This window comes from Carettochelys insculpta, chromosome 3 (genome assembly GCF_033958435.1).
Source record: "Carettochelys insculpta isolate YL-2023 chromosome 3, ASM3395843v1, whole genome shotgun sequence".
Lineage (NCBI taxonomy): Eukaryota > Metazoa > Chordata > Testudines > Carettochelyidae > Carettochelys > Carettochelys insculpta.
Genome location: NC_134139.1, coordinates 183,277,553 through 183,299,956, shown reverse-complemented (window position 1 = coordinate 183,299,956; position 22,404 = coordinate 183,277,553).

The window sequence follows — 22,404 nt, the reverse complement described above, 5'->3', positions numbered from 1 at the left end:
TTTCAAAAGGTCCCCGGCTACATGGGCGGCATGCGTTTTGAAACTGGCAGTTTCAAAGCGCGTGCGGCTGCCGTTATTCAAATGAGACACCGCATACTCATGACAGTGCCTCGTTAGCATATGCTGAACTGCCTTATTACCATAGCCCTTCCGAAAGGAGGGGCTAGTGTGGCCATGGCCCATATGTCTGCATTCTTTTTCAGTACAACAAACCCCTCTGTTCCTCAGACTTCCTTTAAAATATTTGATTTACCTAGTGCTACCAAATTCAAGGTCCAACTGTGACATCCACACTCAGGTTATATAGCATTTTATATCTCTAAAATTCAACAATATCATGAGTATCAAAAATACTTTACTCAGTATTTTCCATGTGGCTTTATTTAAATATGTAACAATTCCTTGGCCATCTCAAATTTCCCGGTTTTCATTATAAACCATGGATAATACCTTAGCCCCATTGAAATGTATGGCAAAATTCCTGTATGTTTTAATGGGATTAGGATTTCACTCTATGTCTGTAGCATCTGAGAGCTGTCATGTATTTTTACCTCAGACTTAATCTTGTTTGTTCTTCTGATAAAGAGGGAAAAAAAGGTGAAGATGATGATGGACAATATTTTCCAATTTTTCCCCTTTAGCTGTCACATTCTCCCTCTCCATAATGCTAAAGCTATCCATTTCTGTAACACTTCCCTTGAAGGTCAATGGGGGATTCCATACTCTAACCGACAGCATGGTATGGTTCCAGTGGATTAGATATTCACCAAAAGAAAAGAACAAAAATTATATTCTTTTCATGTATGTTTGTAAGAACTTCCAGGCAAATTGCAAGCAGCTGTGCCAAAGCACCCAAAGCCAGAATTTGTCCCTAACTTTCATGTTCAATATCCTACATTCTTTATGAACTTTGATCCTGTATGGCTATTACACTTCTACACTACAGCTACATGAGATGGCTTTTCCAGCAAAACTGGGCTTTTGTCTGAAAAACCCATGGAGCATCTCCATGCAAAATATGCTTTGTCGACTGTCCATCGACAAAACTCTGGACATCTGATGGCAGCATTATACCTTTCCATGCTCAGGTATAACGCCTTTCTCAATAGCTTCCTGTTGACTAAAAAGCTGTGTAGATGCTCCGGAACCGTTTTGTCGACAGACAGGTCTTCCAGTTCACCAGGCAGCCCTGTCTAGGGAGCTGCTAGTCAGCCACTCTGTTGAGAGAGGGCTCGGCAGTCTGGCTGCTCTCTGTCAACAGAGTGGATTGCTCTTTCAATCTGCTTTTATGTGTAGATGCAGTCTGTCAACAGAAGATTTTCTGGGAAAACCCTTCTGACAGTCACTTCTGTTGACAGATGCTTCTCCTGTAGATGTAGCCCTATACATATACATGAATAATGAAAATTTAAAGTTACATGAGTCAGACTTTTAAAAAATAAATATAAATAAATATAAAGCTTCATGGATTCAGGGTATAAGCCAACCTCCGATTGACACAAGTTTGGAAGAAAATTCCCTGATGGGCAAGCCATTGTCCAGTAAGGAAAATCCTCCACTTTCTTACATATTATGAGTCAGTAACACAAGCTACTGGATTGTTTGATTGCTTAAATGATTTGGGCTGCTATGAATCACAGGATAACAATGTCTACATCAATAACTACAGAGATAACACCATGTTGCTTCAAAGCACTGCTAGTGCTTTAGAAATAGTTCCTGAACAAGCTGGGTATATGAGCCTCATAATGTTCATTTTCATTCATCGTTTCTGGAAAGGTGAGTTACCCTTTTGTAAAAATTCTCTAGGATCCAGCTTTACAAAACAACCTTCAAATCTCAGCTTCCTTTTATGTTGCACATAATGCAATACAGCAATACAGAACAAGAATGATTATGAGAGATTGAAAAAGAGCAATTTATATGACAAAAATTCCATAGAATTGATAATATCATAAAATGATCAGATGGTGAAGTTTTTTGAACGATGTCTGGCAAAAATCTGTTCCTCTGTACTTCGTATTCCTTCATATTTCTGTCAGGCAGTTATATAAAAAAGAACCTAACAATCCAGTGTATGTCAGCACAATATAGTCTCTGGTAGGTTTGGCTTTGGTCATATTTCATCCATTCTCTTAAATAAAAGATTATGATTGCTCTCTAAAATATTCTATCACTGAAAATTTTAATTATTTTAAAATTATTGGATTACTTATTCCACTTATTTAAAACTCAACCCACTTAAGAGGACATTTGACAGTGTAGTAACTAAATAAATGCCAATTAAATGCTTAGAAAATTACTACGTATGTCTCTATAATGCGTATAATGAATTCTGCCTGTGGGGAATACAAAGACATAATCCATTCTTATGTCTCCAGTCCTAGCCTGGCTAGGGCTGAGTAAGCCCTCAGCACAACTGCAAGTAGGCTCAGGGCTGCTCTATTATGAACCTGGAAGAAATAGTCCCAAGGAGCAAAATCTGCAGCTGGGAATTGCCAGAGTACAGCTCCGGTTTCTACTACCCAGGCCCCTACACGTGAGAGACACAAAGTGGGAACCTTTGTCTGGATTCTTCAAAAAAAGCCCTTAGCTTTGGTAACCTAAACACAAAGCATTTAGGACCAAATACACTGCATGACATTTAACCTGGGGGGGCACTCTGGTACCTGGTGTGTGGAAGGAGCGGTGAGCGGAACACTCCACTGAAGAAATTGCAGAGGGAGAAATCCTGGCACCCCTGATGTGCACAATAAAATTCATTGACATGAAGAGGCCAGAGAGTTCACCCCAGTCTTCCTGATGACTCAGAAGTCATGGCAAAGACATCAAGAAGAGCTCACTCAGCTGATAGATATTAATTGTTCTTCTTTAAAGGGACCAGCAGGGCATCCACCACCGTCAGTTTCTTCTAATCATAAAATAAGGGTGCGAGGGGAACAGAGAGAAATGACTAAAAACTTTTGTTTCCTTTCTCTTATGAAAAGACTAGACTTTAGCTTTTGATGTGGATTTAAATCCACATTATTGCCTGATGATCACTAGCAGCAGCACCACTTTCAATTGCAGGTTGTGTCTGAGAGAGATTTTTTTAACCCCATACTTTCTGGGTGTTGTATATTGTTCCATCTAGTGACACCGAGTCCACACAGAGAATAATGAGTCTGCTGTACAGCCTTAACTAATAGCCAGCTGGTGTTTAGCTCATGTGGTAGGGGCTCATGCTCTAACTCCAGAGGTTCCAGAAAATCAGGGTGTGTCGGCTTTACAGTTTAAAGAGCTCTTGTTAAAGTATTCCTGGAACACTCTGCTAACTCTGAAGAGGGGAGGGGTGGGGAGCTAAGCACCACTAGTGCTAACAAAGGAGTGAAAGAAACAAAAGAGAAATAACTTAAAGTTTTTAGATGGCCATTCACATAAGATAATAATGAAACATCCAGAGGTCCATGGAAATTTTTAATTACTGAATACGGTGTTTTAACAGGGTTGATTCTATGAGAGGATTTGTATGTGAAACTTGTCCATCCAGACTCCAGTTTTACCACACACTGAGTAGGGTTTGATACAGCACAAAATGGCAGTAGTCTTCCTTGTCTGAGCCACTGAAAGGCAGACATCCTTTTGGCTCTGCAGCACACCAACCTACTTAGAGAAAAGACCAGTCTACCAAAACACAAGGAGGGGGCTGCCTGGATGGTATTTCATCAGCTTGGCCAGGTTTCTAAGGATGGCCAGTTGACAAGTAATTTAATCTGCCTTTTTAAATGTAGGCTAAAGATTTTCATTATTATTAAAATACACTGGGAAATCTAAGGTTAAAATTTAGTGTCCAGATAAAGATGCTGCAGTGTTTCCACTTCCACAGTTCAAACAATAAAATGATTCTGTCTGTCTTATCTATATAGTTTATCTCAGTAGATAGTATAAATAGCTGTTGAAGGGGTGTACTGCAGAGTTGCCTTGTGTCTGGGGATTGGAGTAGCAATGGGTTTGCCTTTTGATGGCAGCATGTGGCTTTTATTTTTGCATTTCAGAAAGGGTAACCTACATAACCTGTCCCATTTCACCCTTGTTTGCAATGGTAATTAAAAATCACACCCATTCCAGCAGCTATTTTAGATCACAAACATACCAAGAGTCAGATTAGTCAACCTTGAGTGGTACCTTTCTTATTTCACCAACGAAACCTTTTTGGAGACTTGGTGTTGGTGTCTGATTTTGGGCTTGTGTTTGTACTTGATTTGTCTGCTGGTGAGGGACAAATGTGTTGTTCACATGCACCACAATATAAAAATAAATTCACTAAACCTCAGTGGTGTTGTTAAGTGCCCATTGATAGTTCTCCCCTATTTTTCTCACTTATATATCTTGTCTATATGGAAATCAACAGAAGTTTTGCCTTTTACTTAAATGGGACCCGGATTGCACCCAGCATTTGTAGAAGCTGAGATATGAACACAATGAACCAGAGGTACCTGAAGTGGCTTAGTCTCCCCTACATTCTAATCATGTGTCTAGTTTGTATAGTTATTTCAATACCATACTGGTTTCATCACTCTCTCTCTCTCCAGGGGGCAGATCCAGTGGAGCTCTAAACTTCTCTCCATAACTTTACCATTTTTACCACAGTCCTTTATAAACATTCATTGGTTCAGGATTCTACAGCAGTAAAACATTGCCTATAGGCTGGCAATATCAATATTCCTCAAATTAGATTAGAGACATCCAGTCCTGACAGTAACATCTGCCAGAGGTCAAGTTTGCTTTCAGAAGAAAAATCCTCCTTCAGGTTCCACATCTCCCTCCCTGAACAGCCCTGACATTCCCTTCCTGCCTCTTCTGCTCTGAAAAAGCCATCCATGTGCATATAGGATTCAAGACGGGAATTAGACAGATCAGAATGTAGAAGTTTTCCGCTATACTGCTGCTCAGGAAAGTGTATGAAAGTAGATGTTAAAGTGTACTCGTCTTTTCAAGATCACAGTGTACTTCTTTGCTTTCATGGCCTTGGAATAATAACTGCTGTGAAAGAGAAATTATACTTTCAAAAGCATTCTTTCTGCCAGAAAAGATTTTTCCTGGGAGTGAAATTGACCGTAATCTCCTTGTCAAGATCAATTTGTAGTTATTTTTTCACCAGCCTCTTAAACAAGATTTAATTGAATGAGCTTGCTGGGATGTATTTGTGACCTGTTAAGAAACAATCTGAATTCAGACTCCCTTAGGTTCAGACACAGTCCCATGCTATGTCACCAGATGTTCAAAATATGCCCTCCTGGCTGTTGCACGTGCTCTTAATATTTGTCTCATTGTTATTTTTGTTTTGTTTTGCTTTGTTTTAAAGCTGGGTTTTCTGTTGTAGGTCTGGGAGTAGACGGTTGATCTGCGACTGGAAGTTAGCATTTGGTTGGCAAGAGGCTCCTGGTTGCCTCCTCCTGAAGTTTGTCATCAATAAATTTAGAAGAGGTCAGTGAATGGAATGATTGCCTGGCTGATTGTTGCACTGCCACTCATGTACATTGAAGTGTGAATAATTTAAACTGTGCTGGCCTGTCAGTATTGGATTTGTATTTGGTGTGTGAAGAGTACACTGGGAGGTTTCAGATAAATCAGAGTATAAATAAATAAATAAATAAATAAATAAATAAAATGTGGGCTAAGGCTGAAGAAACAGGAAGACACAATTTCAAGTAATCATTTACATATGCAGTACCAGCAGATGAGGGAATAAAAGAGCTGTAATTTTTCTAGTCAAGGGTATCATTTGGTCACAAATTTACTCTGACACAAGTGACAGCAGTCAGTGTTGTTCAGATCTCCTAGAAAAGCAGGTTTTCTGAAAACACTGGGAGAGAAGACACTTTGAAGGATGCTTTCCAAAAAGTAGATTTTTTTTCTTGTTTAAATCATTATTTTGTTTAATGGCACATTAATGGAGTGCAGGATAACAGAAAAAGAGCTCAATATGTGAGAGTAACATGCTCAAGGTTAAACATCCCCAACCTAGGAGTTATTGTGCTTAAAGGTAGAAATAAGTACTTAATTGTGTGACTGTTTTTAACTTCTGTAATTCATAAAAGGCCTAGAATGCTTTCCTCTGGAGTACAATCTCAGAAAAGAGAGCAACTGGATTTATAGGTAATTATTTAATAGAATTATTTATCTGTAATATGGGAGTACTGCAAGGCCCCAAGTGAGACAGACCCTTTTGTGCATCAGGTCATGCAAACACATGGGACCAGACTGGGATGCTGTTATTCATTATGATGAATTATTTGTACAAGTGGAAGGAAATTAACTCAACATTTTATTGTGGAACTAAATGAACAATAATTCATCATAACTGCTTTCAGTATTTCTTTAAATACTGCATGGAGCACAACTGCATAAAAACAGAAGTTTACAGGTAGCCAAATACAATATTATTTCACTTTAACATTGATACCATCAGCTATTCTTCTGTATTTACTTATTCATATACAGTAAACTCTTTCATATTCAGCAGCCTTGGGATCAGGAGGTTGCTGGACATTCAAATACTCTGGATCATAGAAAGGTATACATAGCAATGCATAAGACTAAAGGAAAACAAGATTGGATAGTAGGAAACAACTGAAAATGTACAGAGTGTACTTTATTTACCAACAACAGTAGTACTGCATAATGTAAATTTATACTGTATATGCTGTATTTATTTGTATTTACTTTCACTATACTGTAGTTACGGAAAGCATAACTAAAATTTACCTACAGGAAAATGCGGGTTATTTGAGAGTTGCAGATAATAGAATGCCACATATGAAAGAGTTTACTGTCTTTTTAGGTCCTCTTTTCTGTCTTGGCAAAAGCCCAGCATGTCTCTATAGTCTTTAAGGGCTCTAAGATAAAAACAAATTTCTTAATATTAATTTTGTAACTCTGGAATTTATAAATTCGATTTTGACTCTCCTCACCTCCCCACGTGCTCCTCACAAAATCGACTTACTGCTGCCACGCTTAGCTGGCAAACATTGACTGTTGCAGTAGTACGTTGTTGGAACCTATCCCAGAGTTCCCTCATCCCCGTAGCATTCTATGTCTGCTCACTGGTCTTTGACACCATCTTCCCACATTGCATTTTCCGTATTTCCTGCCCGTGTTAAGCAAACATCCATTTTTCCTGTCAGAAGAAAGGAAAAGTAGGACATCCACAGAGATGGCAAAAAAGTTGAGTGAAATCTCTTTCTTCTGTAACTGAAATCTCTACTGGCCACCCACTGCCTCCCAGGATTTCATCTGATCCCTGAAAATAATACAGGGACCTTGAAAAAGTTGGAGAAAGAGATGATAGGAAAATTTCTGACAAAAGAGAGTTGCTGAGGGGAGAGTCGTTGGCTTTCCAGTGCACTAGATGGCTTCTGTACGCAGGCTGTGTTCTCAAATGGACATCCACTGACTATCCCCCACTCCTGAGATTTCATCCGATCCCTGAAAGTAACACAGAAACAGACTGTAGTCTCAAAGTTAGAAGAGGCAGGATAGAAAAATCTCGGAAAAAAAGATTTTTGTCTTCCCTTTTCACTGAAAGATATTGCCAACATGGGGGATGGCAGTGAAAACTCATACATTGAACTTATAATGGAAACAGGAATTTCAACTGGCCATCCACCTTTTATTTTTCGGGGGGAGGGTCAAAGCATGAAGAAAGATAGGAAATGTTAGGAAAGAGATTTTATAAGAGAAATATCAAAGCAGCGGGTGTCTCTAATGGACAGCAAGCCCCCGAGTATCTTAGCTGCTGGGAGAGACTTCCCTCCAGCATCAGCAAGCCCCACGGGTCCTTTGCTAGGGGTGTGATGGGGGTTTCAGCGAGGGGGCAGTTGAATTAGTCCCCCCGAGTATCTTAACCACCAGGGGAGACTTCCCCCAGTGGCAGCAAGATCCCGAAAATGTTTCCTGCACTTGGAGCCCTAACCACGCGCAAACCAGGACATGGTGCTGCCTGGCAGCATGGTCAGCTCCGAATGGCAGGTATGTCCTTTTATTGGGTATGGGGCTACTCACGTGATGTGTCTGCATGGTGCCTGAGAGAGAGGGTGCAGGGGCTCGCTCACAAATGTAAACCGCTGAGAAGTTTCTCAGCATCTTATGCAAGCACGATACCTACAACAGCCTTTCTGCCATGTGTTGCGGCTGGGCAGGGGCTGGTGCCTTGCAGCGCAGGAAAAAGAAAAACAAAAAACAAATGTAGAGACAGAACCACAAACTCCACTCTGGGGCTTTTTGTAATGGGTAGATGCACTCACAGTGCTAATAGCAAGAACGAAAGAATTTTCTCAGGCTCTCTTACAAACATGACCCCACAGCCACAGGCTTGCTGCTCCCAATTTGAAATTCACGGTCTTCCTGTAACTTAATTCCTGCACACCTGAGAGCTAGAGCCAGAGTGGAGCACTGAGGGGCATTGTGAGTTACATATGGGACAAGTCTGGAGACTAATAAATTTGATTTTAAGACATGGTGCTTCCGCACTGGCCTTTAATCACGCTCTTGAATTCGAGCTTGATGCTACACCCAGCAGGTACCGATGATTTTGAGATATTGATATTAGTGCTCCCTAAATTGAGCTCATGGTATTTATGGTGAGGACATTCATGTGGTAATTTCAAACTAACTGCCTTGAATTTGAATTTATGTTGTAGAGTAGATGCAGCTTACGTCTCTGTTTTCAGTTGCAAAGCTTTTGTATCTCTCTTACATTCGAAGTGGATGCAACACCTCTTTTTTCACCTTATTTAATTGCAGTCCATTATTTATCCCTGTTCTTGCTTATCTCAGTGCAGCTCATTAGCCTCAATGGACAAATCAGATTTGTGTGTTTTGGCTGAGGACCATAATATCTTTACAGAAATAATACTGCAAGAGATACAAAATGTCAGCTCCCACTAGCAATCACTGATGATTAAATGTTTGTTTTTCCCCAATGGTCGCTACATTTATGTGCTGTTGCACAGCTGATTCTTTCTTTTTTTTGAAAAAAAAAAAGGTATGAAGAAAGATTTAAGGCTTTTTCTATTTCTTCCTGTCCGGTATTAAGCATTACTTACTTGTAAAAGAAAATACGTTGCTTAAATGAGCAGTTTTCTTAGGTTGGTTCAATAGTTTTAGAAGCCCAAGTGTGTGCCAAATATTGCTTGGAAGGAGAACCACAGGAAAGCAATTAAATTTAAAGTAGGTTACATTTTCCAATATAGAAGACACAAATTAATGGCCTACATACCATCTTATTACAGAGTTACAACAAGGACCCAGGAGGATAATAACTCTGTGAAAATCTCTTCTAAGAGATTCCATTTGCCGAGTCACTCGACATGTGTATGAGGGAGGGACATTTTCCCCATGAAAGCTATGGCTCTGTCCAATTGATTCTTCTTGTAATGTAGTGTTTTGTGAAACACAGATGCTGTAGATGGTGATTCTGCAGGACTCAGTAGCATAGATTATGAATAGTGCTGAAGTACATCACACTCTGCTAGCACTGGCCTGCACTCTGGCTACTCTCTTTCACTTGTAACAGTAGTCACTGGAGTTGGTGATTATGACCCCATGCCATCTGAGATATATATATATAACTTTTGTAACCATGACCTGTGTCAGATGCCTGGGGTCAGAAAACACAAAGTTCTTCTACCATTGTTTATCAAAAGCTGTGGTGAACTTTTGCTGGTGTTTTAGAAAATGGGTGTGATTCTGAGTAATTTGCTGACCATTTCCTAACAGGCAACACACAAGGTCTTCTTCATGTGGATCTTCTGAGCATGCACGAGCCTAATATTTTGAATGATAAATATTAGTTTTCTCCTACGATTCCTTGAGTTCTTTTAAACATGTGTTAAACATTATGGCTACCTCTACATGGCTGCCAGCAGGGTCATGCAAATGAGGCCACTCAACGATACAAATGAGGCCCTCATTTACAAATTGCACATCTCATTTGCATACTGTCATATGATTGCTGTACCAGCAGAGGCTTCTGTCATCAGAAAACAAGCCATGTAGACAGGGTTCTGTAGACCAAAACCCCCTTATTGACAGCCCCATCTCTCATTTTTGTGAGGCATAAGGGGCTGTCAACAAGAACAAGTTAAAAATTACTTCAAAAAATTAGATGTCTGCAACTCACCAGGGCCTGATGAAATGTATCCCAGAATACTTAAGAAGCTGATAGAGGAGGTTTCTAAGCCTTTAGCTATCATCTATGAAAAGTCCTGGAAGTCAGAAGAGATTCCAGAAGACTGCAAAAAGGCTACTAGAGTGTCCATCTATAAAAACGGAAAAAAGAACAACCAAGGAAACTACAGACCACTTAGTTTAACTTCTGTGCCAGGAAAGATAATGGAGCAAATAATTAAGGAATTCGTCTGGAAGAAAATAAGTTAATAGGTAACAGCCAGCATGGATTTGTAAAGAACAAACCATGCCAGACCAATTTGATAGCTTTTTTAGACAGAATAACAAGTCTTGTCGGTAAGGGAGAAGTGGTGGATGTGGTATACCTAGTCTGTAGTAAGGCAGTTGACATGGTCTCTTATGATCTTCTTATCATTAAACTAAGGAAATACAACTTAAATGGGGACACAATAAGGTGGGTTCATAACTGGTTGGATAACTGTTCTCAAAGAGTAGTTATCGATGGTTTGCAGTCATGCTGGAAGGGCTTAAAAATTGGGGCTCCACAGGGGTCTATTTTTTGGGACTGGTTCTCTTAAATACCTTCATCAATGATTTAGATATTGTCACAGAGAGTACACTTATTAAGTTTTCGGATTATACCAAGCAGGGAGGGGCTGCAAATGCTTTGAAGGATAGGATCAGAATTCAAAATGATCTGGACAAACTGGAGGAATGGTCTGATGTAAACAGGATGAAGTTTAATAAGGACAAATGCAAAGTACTCCACATAGGAAGGAACAATCAGCTTCATTCACATAGAATGAGAAACAACTGTCTAGGAAGGAGTACTGAAGAGAGGAATTTAGGGTCATAGTGTACCACAAGCTAAATACGAGTCATCAGTGTGAAGCTGTTGCAAAAAAAAAACAAACAAAATTCTGGGATGCATTAACAGGAGTATCGTGAGCAAGACACGAGAGATCATTCTTCCGCTCTACGCTGCACTGATTAGGCCTCAACTGGAATACTGTGTCCAGTTCTGGGCACCGCATTTCAAGAAAGATGTGGAGAAATTGGAGAAGGTCCAGAGAAGAGCAACAAGAATGATTAAAAATCTAAAGAACATGAGCTAGGAGGAAAGAATGAAAGAGCGGGTCTTGTTTAGTTTAGAAAAGAGAAGACTTAGAGGGGACATGACAGAAGTTTTAAAGTACCTTAAACAGGGTTACAAGGAGGAGGCAAAAAAATTGTTCTTCTTGGCCTCTGAGGATAGGAGAAGGAACAATGGGATTAAACTGCAGCAAGGAAGGTTTAGATTAGTTATTAAAAAAAGCTTCCTAAATGTCTGGTGGTTAAACATTGGAATAAATGACCTAGGGAGGTTGTGGAATCTCCATCACTGGAGATGTTTAAGAGCAGGTTAGATAGACACTTATCAGGGATGGTCTAGATGGTGCTTGGTCCTGCTGAGAGGGCAGGAAACTGGACTCAATGATCTCTTGAGGTCCCTTCCAGTTGTAGTGTTCTATGAGTCTATGAAATGAGGCACGCAATTTGTAAATGAGTACCTTATTTGCATTATCGAGTGCCATCATTTGCATGACCCAGACATTGACTATATGTCTACCTTTCATTAATTTTGAAATTAGACGAACTGAGGAAAGAGAGGCTATGATCCAGATATTTACAAGTGTGTATGAAAAAGTACATACACCTCTCCTTCATATACACTGATCTGGCTTATAAAAACAGAGAGATAGCCATGCTAGTCAAAATATTAGCAAAACAAAAAATCAGTCCAGTAGCACTTTAAAGACTAACAACATAATTTATTAGGTGGTGAGCTTTCGTGGGTCAGGCCCACTTGGTATGGCTATGATCTGAAGAAGTGGGTCTGTCCCACAAAAGCTCATCACCTAATAAATTATTTTTTTAGTCTTTGAAGTGCTACTGAAATGATTTTTTGTTTTGATCTGGCTTACATGCAGCAGTGACTTGCTTAAAATACCACAGGACACTAGTCAGTGGGTGACTATAGGTGTCTTCTAACTGCCTTAGTTTTCAGGGACCTTTTTCAACATTTCCTGCGCGAATAACAAAGCTTCAAAGGTGCAACTATATGAAAGATCTCCAGATTTTCGTTCTGGGGCTTGTTATAGGAATTGGGCACAATGGAAGGCTGGGATAGAAGTGATTGAAATAGTTCAGGAGTTCCTATTTAATTCAACAAAATTGAAACCAAACACATACCCCCTTCCCACCCAAAGGAAAAAAAAAAAAAAACCTTTCCAGTAATTCCACCTGCTGTGACAAGTGATGCTTCTGATCTTGCCCTTTAGCACTACCATTTCAATTTGTCTAAAACAAGGCAATGACATTTGCTTCTGCGGTGGTTGGCTGAAAAAAAGGTTAATACACATTTAGCTTAGTACATTACTCAAACAACTAATATAAGTATTATGAAGGGTGGAGGGTAGTAAGGTAGAACAGCAGAGGGAAGAGTCTGTTTCTGAGATGGAATGCTTCCAAACACTTCAATTATAGAGCATTAGATACAGAAATGGGAATGAGGAAACATGAATTGTATTGTCTCTTTTACTGCAGACATCCCAACAAATTTTTGCATGCCAAATTTCCCACACCTTTATCATCTGCTTAATAGTTTCTTATCCCTTATGTATATTTTTTGAAATCATCAGTATCGAAAGTGAAAGTTGTGGTCTCATATTTAAAGATGAGATTAGTTCAATGATTAATCCAGTGGTTCATTCCTATTCTTATGAATAAAAAATACAGCACATTCTCCCAAAAATTAGCACTTTTTGAGGAAAGAATGAATTTCCTGAGTATGTACAAATAAATCTGTTGAATTAGTTTGGCAGTTAAAGTGAATGTTCCAGTGGCTCTTATAAGTAATCTAGCACCCATGTGAAATCATTTGTTTTCATAGTTACATCATTATTATTATTTATTTGAATTACTATTATTTTTAAAAGTCTCATCAATGGCCTGGGCTCCTGTTGGCTATGTCTACACTACGGCGATCTGTTGACAGAAGTTATTGCCAGAAGTTATTTCCCAACAAAACTTCTGTTGACCGATTGCAGCTATATGTGAAAGAGGGTTGCTCTGTCAACAGAGAGTGGCTGGACTGCCCAGCCTCTCTCTCGACAGAATAGCCAACCAGAAGCACGGCAGACAAGGCCACTTGGCGACCTAGAAGCCTTGACTCTTGACCGGGGGCCCCCCAGAGGCTATTTCTACACATACTGCTTGTTCTGAAAGTGGCAAGCTAATAAACAGCCCGGAAGATGCTAATGAGGCGTGGATGTAAATTTCCAATGCCTTGTTAACATATAGTCACATGAGTCGAAGTTCAGAAGAAGCTCTTCCAGACTCCAAAACAGCCACGTAGAAGCGCTGCCTCCAGGGATCTCTCGGAAGAAAATCTTCCTTCTGGAATCCCCATCTTCCTGAAAATTTTCAGAAAGATGTGGCTTCTGGAGGGAGGATTTCCTTCTGGGAGCTCCCCAGAGGCCACGCTTCTACGTGGCTGTTTTGGAGTGCAGAAGAGCTTCTTCCAGACTCTGAATCATGTGACTGTATGCTAATGAGGTGCCAGACGTTTACATCCACGCCTTATTAGCATCTTCTGGACTGTTCATTAGCATGCCGCCTTCGGAGCAAGTGGCATGTGTAGAAAGAGCCAGAGTGTCCACACTATTTTTTTTTTAAGGGTAAGAGGAAGCACAATGTTAACAATAAGATAATATTGGTCTGTATGGTAGATAGTGGTCTCAGTGTACCAGCTGACTAATTATTGTCATATTTTAATTATAGCATATTGCACTCTTCAAACTTCACATAACTAAGAATTTATTGAAACATGCATAGACTTGGCGTGTCAGGATAGGACAAGGAGCAGTGGGTTTAAACTGCAGCAAGGAAGGTTTAGGTTGGACATTAGGAAAAACTTCCTAACTGTCAGGGTGGTTAAACACTGGAATAAATTACCTAGGGAGGTTGTGGAATCTCCATCACCAGAGATTTGTAAGAGCAGGTTAGACAGATACCTACCTGGGATGGTCTAGACAATGCTTGGTCCTGCTGAGAGGGCAGGGAACTGGACTCAATGACCTTTCAACATCCCTTCCAATTCTAGCGTTCTATGATTCTATGATTCTATGACTTCATTTTAAGATATTTATGTATGTATGTATTTATTTAGAGGATTAATGGTCACTTCTTTCTTTGTCAGGAGTGAAAGTTTCTGTTTCAGCAAATGCTGAAAAATGATGTTGAATTACAAATAACTTCACAAGAACCACTCTCTTTTAGATGGCTGCCATCACTCATTTTCCTAATGCGACTGGATTCTCATATTTAGGTAGCCATTTAGAAAGAGGAATCTGTGTCTCATTGTTCTCAGTAAGAATAAATATACTTCCCCTCTGTGTCTCATTGTTCTCAATAAGACTAAATATACTTCCCCTTCCCCAGATTGCTGTAGTGTTGGCTTTGAAGGCCTCCCATCTCCACTGATGGGAACTTGACTTCAGCTTCATTGTGAACAATGGTTGTGGTAGGCATTTTGAAAGAGAGCAGTCCTGATTTTCTCTGAACAGGAATCTATACACTTACCTCTGCTGACAGATAAGTGAGGACTGTGAAAGAACAAATGTAGTGACCATCTATAATTATGGAAATAAGGACAACTAAGGGAATTACAGACCAGTCAGCTTAACTTCAGAATCTGGAAAGATACTGGTGCAAATAATTAAGCAACACATGTGCAAATCTCTACAAGATAGTAAGATGATAAGTAACAGCCAGCATGGATTTGTCAATAACACATCATGTCAAAGAAACTTACTAGCTTTCTTTGACAGGATAACAAGCTTTGTGGATAGGGAGGAAGTGGTAGAAGTGGTGTATCTAGAGTTTACTGAAACTAGTTATGCTGTCTTGCTCAGCCTTCTCACAAACACACTAGGGATTGCAATCTAGAGAGAACTTCTACAGGGTATTTGCATACCTGGTTGGAAAACTGTTCCCAGAAAGCAGTTGTGAGTGATTCACAGTCAGGCTGAAAGGGCATATTAAGTGGGATTCTGTAAAGAACAAATCTGTGTCCAGTTCTGTACAATATGTTCATCAATTTGTTAGATGATGACATGGAGAGTATGCATATAAAGTTTGTAGAGGATATCAAGCTGGGAAGGGATGCAAGTGCTTTGGGGGTTAGAATTAAAATTCAAAATGTCTGGATGAAATGGAAAAATATCAGACATAAGTGAAGAAAGTTTGACATAAATAGGATAAAATTCAATAAAGACAAATGGAAAATACTCAATTTAAGAAGGAACAATCAGTTGCATACATATCAAATGGGAAATGACTGCCTAGGAAAGCAGAAAGTATTCTGCAGGTCATAGCAGATCACAAGATAAATATACGTCAACAGTGTAATACAGCTGCAAAAATGGGAAAATCATTCTAGCATTTATTAGGAGTGTTGTAAGCATGAAACAAGAAGTAATACATCTGCTCTACTCTATGATGATTAGGTCTCAGCTAGATCATCACATCAGTTCTGGGCAGTTTGTTTAAGGAAAGCTGCAGACAAGTTGGAAAAGGTCCAGAGAAGAGCAACAAAGATGCTTGAAGTCCTTGAAAACAAGACCTACGAGGGAAGATTGGAAAAAAAAAGAGTTTGAGTGTGTTTGTATAATCTGGAAAAGTCTGAAAGGAGATATAACAATTTTCAAGTACATAAAAGGTTGTTACAAGGATGAGGGATTAAAAAAATGGTCTCTTTTCCCACTGAAGGTAGCAAAAGAAGCAATTGGCTTAAAATTGCAGCAAGTGTGGTTTAGGATGGACATTAGGAAAAACTTCCTAATGGTCAGGGTGTATAAGCACTTGAATAGATTGGGAGGGAGGTAGCTGAATTTACATAATTGGAGACTTTTAAAAGCAGTTTAGACAAGCATCTATCAGGGATGATCTAGAATTCTAGATAATTAGTCCTGCCTTGAGTGCAGAAGACTGGACTAGATAACTTCGTGAGATTCCCCTTCCAGTCCTTCAGTTCTATGATTCCAGAAGATTTTAGCTAGTAATACAAGAGCAAAACTTTGCTATGATGAATCCTACCTCTGTCCTTTATATTAGTATACCCGATCTACTCAAACACAAAGGTACAGAGAGATAAATCAGAGTGTATGTGTGTGCATATGTATATTGGAATGTAAGGGATCAGAGACAGAGGGAATTTGGAGGACAGAAGGCACGGTGGATCTGGGATGTACATTCCAGCTGTTTTGTACTTCCTTGCTGAAATAAAATGGCCATGGAACCTATTTCTCTGCTGAGTATATTCTGTTTGCAAAGCAATGGCATAAAACATATTCCAGGGTTGAATATGCCTATAAGAATGACACTGTAAAAAGTTGTTTGTATGATTGTATGATTAGATTGTATGATTGTATGATTGTATGATTAGATTGTATGATTAGAAATAATAGTTTTCAGTTTCTTGTTTCTTGTTCATATATGCCATTTTTAATTAGGAATGGAAATATTGTAATTAATCCCCAAACCAAATTTTGTAAACCCAGGAAATTTAGAATTAGGATTAAACATAAACAGAAATCCCAACATAGTAGTATGGGGAAATGCAATTATTGCACTTAAGCAACTTTACCTGTTTTAATTCCATGAGAGGGGGGAAAAGAGGAAATATCTCTCACAAACATTTCAAATTAGTTTAATCTCTACATTTTTTTCCTCAGGATTAGAGGGATTAACTGGTTTCTCAGGCTTTCGCATTCAAGTTTACCAATTTGTTTTATTTTCCACTTTCTATTTCATATATCACTGTAGTCTGGTTGCATGGATTATAAAACTTATACACCATTAGCATAAAGTAAATAAGAAAGGGCAATATTTCCTGCCTAGGGAAATTAGACTGTTGGATGAGTGGATTATGAGTTATCTTTTAGTTACTAAGGAAAATGATCATCTGAATAGATGCATTTTTCACCGTTATTTTATATAGCTGACAAGTTATAGGCACCTCTTTCAACCAAGCCATCCATAGAAGCTTATGCAAAAGCCCACTGAAGTCAGTGGGAGACACCTCATAGATTTTAATAAACTTTAGATTGAGACATAGTCAGAACATTATTAATTAGGGGTGAGTGAACTTCCTGGTTTTTGAAAATCTTTACATGCAATATTGAGGGTTTGTCCAATTAGTTTCCAATGCATTATTTCCTGCACTGTAAATTAGTGCTTCCTCTTCTACCTCAAATTTTATGGGTTTTTAAATGCCTGTTTCCTTTCCAGAGGAGAACCTGTTGTATTAAGAACAAAAGAATGTTCACCACTAACTCAAAGGGATGACCTTTATGCAAATGGACACATTGGGACAATGTCACCAACAGGCTAGTCCAACTCTCTTGCTTTTACTAAAAGCAATGGAGTGGTGTCTGCTTATGCCAGTGGTGCATGTGATATTTGGACTTTATGTTTTTATAAAGCTTTTCTTCTTTGTATTGCCTGTGGGCTCTGTCTATTTGGTTCTGTGAAGCTGATCCTCTCTGAGAAGGGAAGAAGAGAAGGAGTTCCGTCTAGTTAGGAAGTGCTAGGGCTGAAAAGCGATGAGTAGGTATTATGTTTCTCTTGAGAATGGGCTGTAGTTGGGGTAAAGGATAACTAGGAGCAGGCTTTGTACCACCTCACCCACAGCCAGTGACTGATGTGTAGTGGAACCACCTCATTCTCTAACGCCTTCATGCTCCCTCTGATGTCAGGTGCTCAGTGCACACTGGCTTTTTCTTCTAATTTGCCCCCCCAACCCAGAACCCATGAGGAAACAAAGTTTAGTCTCATGCTACATGGAAAAAATGAAATGGGATTCTTAGTAAACTTGGTTCTACATCTCAGCATAGATTCTAAATTCGGTCCTCCTCAATAGTAAGTGAACAATCTATTTTTCAGAACAGAAGGCTAGTGATTTTTTGAATGGAAAAATAAATCTACTCACATTCTCTGTGCTCACCTATTCTATTAGATATACAAGAGAATATTGATTGGGGATTTATGTGTGCAACTTCAATCCATTTTAATGGGCGATGCTGTACATGCCTAAATCCCCATATGTCATTCTGGAAATGCACACTGCTTTGTTTTTTTCCCTCAGGCACTTGAAATAAAACCCCAATATCTCCCTTTTCTCTACTTTTTGACTCAAAGGATTCTAAGCCTGTTGAGTATTTGAAATCGGTTTTAAGACTAAGCAGATGTGGAGGCGGGAGGAAACAGTGACGGTTTTCATCCAATCTTGCCTGCCCCTTGGAATGTCAATAACTGCAAAATATTAGCAGAGAAGGGATAAAAGCTTTTGGGATGTGTGGTGGTTTTCTAATAACCATGTGAACACCTAGCTAAAGAGTGAACTGTGACTAAGCTTTAAGGTGCAGCAATATCTGAATAATCTCACCTGAAAATTTCCTTGTTAATAAAACACAGTTCTTCAGTTCCACTGCTTTGGTATCTGTTTTACCTGTTACAATAGTCTCTTTTTTTTCTTAACTAACAGAACTGTCTCCATCTCAAGTACATTTTTAAGCTGTAGGCTTAGAATGATCCTTTTGAAATTTAGTTTATGTTTCCATATTTAAACTCTCATTCCATATGGAAAATCTTACTGCTTTCTTCTTAGCATGCTAATTTTGCAGCCATGATTCAACTTGCAAAGTATCTGGTTTTCTAATATGCATGAATATGACTTAGGGACAGCGGAGTGCCTTAATTGTAACCAAAAATAAGATTAGCTTGTTATTCCTTTCAGAACTTTAATTAACCCAGGACTCTGCAAATCAACAAAGGGCGACAGTGGAAAAATTGTTAGAGACCCATAATCATGTCTGTGGCATGTGCTTAAGAAGTGTTATATGTCACACGTCAATGCGACTTCACCTGTGTTCCCCTTCTGTAATCCAGCAAAGGCTCCTGGCTTGTCAGCTGTCATCCATGTCTCTCTCCCTCTTTACTTGGTTTTTTTGCAGGGTCCACAGCTAACAACCTATACTGTGAATTCCTCACAAAGTCAGATAAAGTTAAACTTAATTCAATAAGGTTTACCAGGAAATTGCCCTGTCTCACGACAAACTCAGAACTTCCCTCAACTCTAATGGGGAGTAAGGAATCTCAGTATCCCACAGGAAGTGATCAGCCTCTTTCAGAATTGTATCCCTACTTTTTATGAAAGGTAGCAAATTCAAGCTGCCTTCTTCATTGACATGGAAGTCTCTGCGGGCTGCAGAAATTACAAATCTTGGAGTGCTACAATTCACTTTTACCTGATGTGCCAGGCCATGCTGCTATACTAAACATATGGGACTGACTGAAATTTACCCCACATTTGGCCTGAAGGCTGGATTTTGACCATTCCAGATTTAAAATACTGTGTATCATTTTAAACATTTGAGTTTCTTTGCAGAAAAGCATCAACATGTTATGTAAATGCAGAGGCTGAGCATTAGCACCTATTTCAGTTTTAAATTATTGCTGTATGCAGATTGAAAATCTAGAATAATCAAAGAAAAGAAGACTGACAAATGCAGCTGTACAGGAACTGTTGCCTTTGTACTTCTTGAAGTTATTTACAAGAGATTTTACATTATAATGGATTTTTCCCCTAAAAATGGGCAAATGCTTCCATATTTTAAAAAATATCTTGGAGGCCATATTCATGTGAATGTGCACTGCTCATCAGCATATACTACCATGGAAAGTTCCCATGAATTAATTAATGGGTCAAAACAGCAAAACACTTAAATGCAAAGTTAAAGCTAAACATGCATAAGCACCTAACTAAATTGAGGTCATCACCATTCTTATTAAAATTAAGTGGATGATGCTGTCGTTAAGGTGGCATAAAGTGTGCATCTCCACAGGTCCATGTGGGGTACTGTCAGTAGAACAAGAAAAGCATTGAACAGCCACTGAAAACCAGATGTTACCACAAACATAAGAAGATAAATTGTGATATCTGCTAACTTAGATATGATTATAGTTATTATTGTGAAATCCATCAAACTGATTTTCTCACATGCCCTCTTACACATAAACACATAGGCAGATAGGATATAATAATAAAATCTGACATGTTTTATTAGTCTCTGCTGTCACACAATCTAGTTTCATTTATGGCTTTCCATGCAATACAGACACCATATATACTTAATGCACTGAGCACAGACTTTCTGTTTATTTTGCATACTCAAAGATACAGTTCAGAATACTAATTTTTACAGTAGTGAAGAAACAGGACACATTTGGAAAAGCCATACCAATTTTGCTTCTGTTTGCACCATTTCAATGTGTGGTCACTACTAATTCTAGACATATACTGAGATCTCCCAAATATGTGTTGTCTATAACATGCTCAGAGTCAAAAATAACTCAGAACTTGTTTGTTGTTATGTAGTCACAATAACTTTTTGCATTTCTATACTGACATCTCAAAGTATTTTACAGAGGCTTCTTCAATGCTGAATCTCAAAAGTCTTTATAAAATGAACTAGTTTAGGCTTTCAGGTCTGAAGGCTCTTATGAGCCATTTTGTTGTTAAAACCCATCATAGAATCACCATCTTACTGCAACTCCTTATGGTGACCTATAGAATTACAGCTCCTCTGCTTTATCCTCTTCCTCCTCAAGACTTTAGGGGTCTGGACTTGTGAAGTGACCTGATTCTCTATGTAAGTCATTAATAAACATCAGCCACTTGCAAGTCCAATAGAAACAGAGCAAAGTCTTTGCTTGTCCCCTCCTTACCAAGTGGTCTATCTTCTGTTATCTAATTTAAGCACTGTTCAGCCCACTCTTTGAACTCAATTTCTACCATTCCTGGACTTCTGTATGTCTCTACCCCAGTCCTTCCTGGGCTTTATTGGATCATTCCCTGCTTTCCTGAATAAACACTCCGAGGCCTTCTTACCTAGAGTCTACCATAGGCCTTTGTTCCTACTTTGCGCTCTACTCTGGCTCAGCAGTCTTCTGTGCACCTCCCTACCCGCTTCCCACACTCAGGTTTCTTCATCTGAAATCCCAAATCCTGCACAGGTATAGTGAGGCAGGATTAACTGAACAAGGCTGATTGCCCAATACCTCCTGGTCCTCAAAGGGGCAGATTGGAGTGTTACAATAACCCATTTCACACTGGGATGGAGGAAGGCAGAAAGAGGTGAATTAAACATTTTTCAGAGATGCTGAATATCCACCACACTTATTGCCCACCATTTTCAAGTGTATGCCCCTAAATGCAACCACATAAATATTGTTGCAGTGTCTAAATAAGTGGTATGATTTAAAGGGGTGCTGCATACCTAAATGTCTCTTCATTTGCCTACATAAAGAGGACATGTCCATGTTCAAGGCATTAATATTTGCAAGTTTTGGCATGAGTGACTGGTCCCAACTTATACCACAAGATCTCATGGAAACAAGAATTATGCAGATCTAACTATAAGATCAATAATTATAAATCAGTATCTATGAAGGTTATAACTTTAAATATGCTCTTTACCTTCTGAAATACAACAGTGCAGCATTTCCTTGTAGAATGTGACTTCCCCCCTAAAAAAATAGGTATCTAAATATGCATCCAGCTGACATATCTACCTGTCTTAATATTTTAAGTTTTTTCATTCATAAAATATGCCCTGAAAACATTGTCACAGATCTGAGGTATGTCTGTGATCAAAAGACATAAGATCTAAAGATCAAAACACTTTTAGAAGAATTTCTTTATACTGTTGGTAAGTATTCTGTTTTGTAAATGGACACTGAGTAGGATTCAAGTGGAATGAATTCATGGCATTTCAGTTTTTATCTTTCTTTAGAATTACCTGTGTCTTTTTTAGTGTGGGTTAATCACATAAACATTCTGCATAGGAAGTATCTGAATATCTGAATATTATGTCCAGTTAGCTTCTCTTACAGAGCTGTGGTAACATAACACCTTAAACATAAAGCAACATCAATTTCTTGACAGACATATAGTCATTGCCCACACAAAACGCTCTGTGCATTTTAAGGAGCTGGACACAAGGTTTCAATCTGAGTAGTAGCAGTGGCCAGTAGCCCCAGGATCCTTTGGATTGCCAGACCACAGAGCAACTGCCTGCTTGGTCATCCTCCCAAGTCAGCAGACATGTGCATACATATATCTTTTATATA